The sequence below is a fragment of the Carassius gibelio genome, chromosome A9, assembly GCF_023724105.1.
Source record: "Carassius gibelio isolate Cgi1373 ecotype wild population from Czech Republic chromosome A9, carGib1.2-hapl.c, whole genome shotgun sequence".
Classification (NCBI taxonomy): Eukaryota; Metazoa; Chordata; class Actinopteri; order Cypriniformes; family Cyprinidae; genus Carassius; species Carassius gibelio.
The window spans coordinates 23,953,253-23,959,931 of NC_068379.1; the positions used below are offsets into that span (position 1 = coordinate 23,953,253).

The 6,679-nt window shown below is 36.9% G+C and overlaps 1 long non-coding RNA gene across 2 annotated transcripts; it reads left to right on the forward strand.

The window, feature by feature from the left end:
• The first annotated feature begins 525 nt into the window (after positions 1-525).
• LOC128020044 (uncharacterized) lies at positions 526-6,481 on the forward strand. 2 transcript variants are annotated; one of them, XR_008185275.1, is made up of 6 exons: positions 526-649; positions 1,523-1,683; positions 1,964-2,516; positions 5,393-5,733; positions 5,864-5,994; positions 6,347-6,481. It is a non-coding gene; the product is annotated as an uncharacterized LOC128020044 (long non-coding RNA). The 2 variants fall into 2 exon arrangements; XR_008185274.1 differs by having other exon boundaries at positions 1,523-1,588.
• The last annotated feature ends 198 nt before the right edge of the window (positions 6,482-6,679 follow it).

A 6,679-nucleotide genomic window follows, 5' to 3' on the forward strand; every position in this document is an offset into this window, starting at 1 on the left:
AATGATCAATTAATATAATTTTATAAAATGTTATATTATTATTCTTGGTACAAATAATCTTAGAATCCTTACATGAAAAGAAAGAGAAAGGGAGAGAGTATTTAACCGTTATCATGTAATATTTATTTGGTTTACTACACACCGATCTATAATAGAGAGTGGGGGCACATAATTTTTATTAGTATGATGTCATGCACAAGCATTAAATAAAATGTTCATGAAAGTATTTTATTTTTTATTTAAATCCTATATCCATGTGACACATATCCAAATTCAAACCGCATTCATTGGCGATATGTATCTCCTTCCTCTGTAGCTGTAATAACTATTTAAAAATGTGCCGAAGTTTGAAGTTTTACAACACATTAAGCTGGATGCCAACCGCCGTTAAAAAAGAAGAAGAAGAAGTTTTACCACAAGTTTTACGGCAGCGATTTCAAACGCTCTCGCCGGTTTTGTCAGAGATTGCGACATGCCGTGTTTCCGGTGATGCGTATTTTGAATGAGAAACGCGCGAGTTTCTGAGGGAGTGGATCGACATAGTATTTTCAGCGTTTAACAACTTAAATTATGCCCTGCTCCTCGCACTACTATTATATTCTGCCAGAGTGGACTGCAACTGCAATGCATCGTCGTTTGGATTACTGTGGTAGGTTACTGCTCTTTGACACATCTATAATACATTCTTATGATTAAGTTACATGTGCCTATCTGTTACGTTTCTCTGTATACTTTTTACACTCACTCTTTATTGGTTGATATGTACTTTATAAAAATAAATAGAAAAACCAATGCCATACGTTTTTTTATTGCACAGTTACGTGATGTGTGGGTTTTAAGTCTGATTTTCTATTCAGTTTCTATTCAGTTTAATGAACTTTATTGGCATAGTTTGTGTCTACATCAAAGCATGTCACAAAATGAATAATTGCAATATACAAGGTTATAATATGAAATATTATAATTCCCAGACAGCAATATTGTGTTGGCCCAGGATCTGGACCGACACTGCTTGCTATCTGGGTTGGGTCCGGGCTATATAAGGCTCAGGTGTGGCTCAGATTTGGGGATTCTGGTTTACTTAAGGCTGAGAATTGGTACCAATAATAAAACCTGTTTTGGCCCAGTTCAGGGCCAGCTAAGGCTGATTAACTGGTTGAGATTCGGGCCAGTTGTGGCCCGAGTCTTTAATCCAGTTCTGGGCCACTCCAGGTCTGTCATCCTTTGCAGTACCTGGGCCGAGGGAAAAGTGATTGTGTGGCCCGGATCTGGGCCATAAGACATTTGCTATGTGGGTGGAGAGCATAGACAAGATTGCTCAGTGTGAAGGTGTGTTAACTTTGAGTTAATTGGTTAGTGGAGTGATAGAAAAGTTGACAGTCAGAAATCCTGGAAATCTGGCAGACTTCGCTTGATGTTGTACTTCATGAATCCCCACATTTGTTGCCTTTAAATATAATTCCTTATATAATAATTCCTAATTCCTTAGACTAATTAAAAAATGTATTCTCATTTTGTACAGAGGCCAAAACCAGCCGGTTGTGAATGTGATGATGGGCCAAACCTTCATCACAGCTCAGAATCATGGGTATGGCACAGACAGGGAACCCCTTCTTCCAGGCTGAAGTCCTCTCTTTATCAATGCAAATGATGGAAACATATTCTGGATTTCATATTTCATAAGTTAACTGCGCTTATGTCATTCTAAACCTGTATGACTTTCTCTTTTTACATGGAATAGAGGTAAAAATGTAAATCTTTGGATTGGCTTGTCTATATAATGAGAGTAACCAGGTAAACTCGCGCTAAAAAACAAAACAAACAAAACATATGATGGCATATTTCATTATTGCGAATTAACTCTTAGGCTGTTTAGAAAAGATTTATATTTGTTAAAATCTTTGTTTTGTTTTTAGTGGAATCTGGGTTAAAGTCTAACATTGTTTTCTCTCTTCTCTTTCAGGGCATTATGCATCGTACCAAGCCAGTGTTCACAGCACAGTTCCACCCCGAGGCCAAGGGAAAACCCACAGACACAGAGGTCCTGCAGCACTGTCAAAGGATTGTGAAGAGTCTGATCTTTTTATTTTTCATGGCTGAATGTTCTCTCTTGATCATGTTGTGTTGAACCCTCTGTAGAGATTCAAATATGGCTGCCCTAAACAGAAGGCCGCTGATTATTTAATTAAAAACCAGCCAGCGTACTTGAGCACTTTCTTCAATTATCTTTTATAGTTCCTGTTTGATGCTTTCATCTCTCTGATAAGGAAGAGAAAGGAGGGGAGCATCGCATCTGTGATGCCAAAGAAACCTGTTGTTCCTCAGAGAATCCAGATGGGGGAGACAAACTACATAAGTTGGAAGCCATCTGTTGAGTACAGTTACAGATAGATACTTGTTTGCTGTCTTTTTTTTACCCAGGTGTCTAAAGCGCTGGTGCTGGGTTCTGGAGGCATGTCCATCGTCAGGCGGGAGAGTTTGACTACTCCGGATCCCAAGCTGTCAAAGCTATGAAGGTGAGAAGTTTTGTTAAACTTTGCTGGTTGTGCCTCTTTTAAATGCATTAGTTTTATATATATATATATATATATATATATATATATATATATATATATATATATATATATATATATATGTATATGTATGTATATATATATATGTATATATGTATGTATATGTATATATATATATATATATATATAGCCATCAGCAGCAAATTGACTCTTTTTGAGCACATCTTGCTGATGAAACAAGCTTAAGCCAGCATATTCACAATGGTCTATTGTAAGCTAGTTTATCCTAGTTTGTTGCTGATGTTATATCCTTAGATGCATTGTTCACCAGCAAAAAAATGCTTTTGTGGTGAAGCTGATTAACTAAAGTCTTGCTGGTAAAGCTAGTTAAAGGGTTAGTTCACCCATATAGCAAATTTATGTAATTAATAACTTACCCTCATCTTGTTTCAAACCCGTAAAACCTCAGTTTATCTTCGGAACACAGTTTAAGATATTTTAGATTTAGTCCGAGAGCTCTCGTTTAAAACGATTCAGTTCAATTTGGTGAACTGAATGATTCGTTCGCGAACCGGATATCCAGCTGCTTTGATTTGAACTCTCTCTCACACAGACACGGAAGAGAAGACGATGCTGAATAAAGTCGTTGTTTTTGCTATTTTTGGACCAAAATGTATTTTCGATGCTTCAAAAAATTCTAAACGACCCTCTGATGTCACATGGACTACTTAATGATGTTTTTCTTACCTTTCTGGACATGGACAGTATACCGTACACACAGCTTCAATGGAGGGACTGAGAGCTCTCGGACTAAATCTAAAATATCTTAAACTGTGTTCCAAAGATAAACGGAGGTTTTACGGGTTTGAAACAACATAAGGGTGAGTTATTAATTACATAAATTTGCTATCTGGGTGAACTAACCCTTTAAGCGAGTTGTGACACTAGCACATAAGCATCCAAAATACAAAAGCGGGGAGCTCTTAAGGGCTGTTAGTAACATGCACACAATGCCATATTTTGATTAAAGTAAATTTAAAAATAAAATAAGTTTTTTGGTCTTTTTTTCAGTGATATTTTATTAGTATTTTTATAATACTATAGCTACTATAGTAATATTTACATCTTTTCTTTATTTTTATTTTTCACACACTGTTGTGTACATAATCCCGCAAAAGACTCAATAACATATTGTATGTATGTTTACATGCTCACACACTACAAATCATCTTGCACGGTTACCCAGTCAGCTGCTTGACTTTCCCTTTGCACGTATAAAGTATTTATGTGAAGCATTTGTACAGTTAGTACTCTCCAGTTAATGTATAGGTAATTATTTATATATAGTATATTTACAGTCCATTGTTATACAGTATGTCTGCTATTTATGTAGCACAGGTCCTGTGAGGCACGACACCTGGTTTCACTGTATGTCCCCACATTTTGCAGAATGATAATAAAGCTTGAATTGAATATGTTTTTCAGGTTTCATTTTAAGTTTTAGTAATTTTTTGTGCTTTTGTCATTTTTATTAGATTTAGCTTTAATTTTTATAACTACGTTATCGTGCTGCGTTAATGCGAGACTCTTATCGGGCGAAAAAAAAAAATATCGCCGTTAATCTATTCTCAAAGTTGGGTTGGGAGCTGGGTCTATACTAAGCAAGCTATGATGACTTTCACCTTGATATTTTATATAACCGACTGGCTGAGGCCAGCCTAAATTGATGCTCAGGACAGTTGACGGGCCACTGCTGCGCATCGTCACGAAAGCTTATCTTTTTCACATGTTTTTAAGCCTTACCGCATGTCGATTTAAACATTAAAGCATCCAAAAACAAGACGCGGAAAAGCTGAACAGAGTAGCGCGTGCCGTGTTAGGTGCGCACGAGAGAGAGAGAGCCGTGTATCACGGACAGCGACACTGAACCGAGCTCTCTTCTGCGAAGTTATCCTCAAAGTCCCTCCTGCTCCTGAACGAACAAATACAAATCGCAGTTTGAACAAACAAAAAGATGTGAAAGAGCCCAATTCAGCACCGCGGTGTTCTGGTGTTCAGGGCTTACACAGAGAAAGGCGTCTCAAAACATTTGAACATCGAATTTGATTATTTTTGCTCTTGTGCCGACAAATACATACCAAATATGTCAAAATATCCACCTTGGAAATTATGCTCGAAAAAACTGTCAGTTATTTCTTAGGTGAAAGTAAACAGTTGAGGAAAAAAATGGGATGTGTATTATATTGGATGCGTTCATCCTCTCTTAAATGGACGCGCCTAATTTAGCTACTGGCTGCTGTAATGTTAATCCAAGAAAATGAAAATGAAAATCATAATTTTTGATATATATAGCAAAACTGTACTAATGTGAGAAATGTTGAAGGTGTCTGAATAAATGTAGGTTTGATTGTATATTTCATTTTTACATTGAAGTCTATCCAGTGCTATTTTACATTTAATTATTTGGTTTCTGTACCTTGACACCTACAAACTTGAAAAAAACTTAAACAGTGGTGCGAAACAGGTGTAAGATTGTTTGCCACGTGCAATGTGGAATTAGTTTACAGCTTTTTCAAGGACTTTGTGATGCATTCTGGAAACAGGAGATGAGCCCCTTTTCTAATGCACCACCTAGCTTGATAAACCCCTTCTCAAAGACTTACTGTTTGTCCATTTTATTTGGGTAACATATATTCTGAATGCCTCCGGCAAAATTCGAATGAGCCATTTTAATCTAGATTAATTTCAAGATCACAGTGAGATTAATCTAGATTAAAAAAATTAATCTATGCCCACCTCTAATATATATATATATATATATATATATATATATAAACGTAAAAATGGTGCTGATTGACCCCAACATTGCCTCGGTACAGACTAACGAAGTTGGAACCAAGCAGGCAGTCTCTGTGTACTTCCTGCCCATCACTCCTGAGTTTGTGATGGAAGTGATCAAAGTAGAGCGACCCAATGACATCCTGCTCACCATGGGACGATAGACGGCTCTCAACTGTGCTGAGCAGCATTCAACATCAAACTTTACCAAAGTCACCAACACTGAAAGGCTTGATTGATGATGGTGGAGCTTTGGAAGTATGGAGTACAAGTTTTGGGCACACCTGTGGAGTCTATTATGGCCACTGAGGACCGGCAGCTCTTTTCAGATAAACTAATGGAGATCAACGAAAAGATTTCTCCCAGTATCACTGTTAGAACGGTGAGTTGAACATTTGCAAATTCTGGCACTGCTCAAAGATTCCAAAACTTCATTGTAGATGCTACGTTTGGACACTTTATAATAGATATTTGTTCGTTATTATTTACTGATGATCATCTTTGTCTGGAAGGTGGCAGATGCCTTGAAGGATTGGCATCAGATTGGCTACCCTTGGTCATGTTGAGATCAGCTTATGCCCTGGGTGGCCCTGGATCAGGCCTGTGTGCTAATGGAGAGAAGCTAAAGGACACTGCTCGCAAGGTAAGCACTGTAAAACATGACATAACATGATGTTGATTCATCTCATTAATTCTGACGCTATGAATTTAAAACACTGAATTTTTCTGTACAGATAGATTTTTATTAAAGGTTGTTTAATGTTTGAAATATATGTACCCGAATTTTAGAGACTCAATAGCTTTTTTTCACTGGGTATGAAGTTGTGTTCAGAAAGTTATGGTATGTGGTCATAGCACAGTCTTTGATCTCTAGAAGATCAAAGACAATTTGATTCCTCTTGATATGGCTGCTTTTGAGATGGTTTGGCCTGATGAAAGTGGGTTAAGTCTGTTCACTCTCGCTCTGTTGTGCTACACGCTCTGGCCATGAGCAGCCAGATCCTGGTGGAAAAGACCCTTCTGGGCTGGAAGGAAATGGAGTATGAGGTGGTTAGAGATGTTGCTGATAACTGTGGCACTGTCTGCAATATGGAGAACTTAGACCCTCTAGGCATCCAATCCATAGAGGTACTACTGTCTATGCAGAACACAATCTTGTTTGTATTGTTATACTCATTATTTTGTTACATTTTGTTATTCATAAAATAAAGGGTTAAGGTTTAAATAATATTTAATTATAAAAAAAATCATATATGTGTATTATTATTTTTTTTAATTGCTTTTTAAACTATATAATGTAAAATTTGAAATGCATATAATTATAGGAT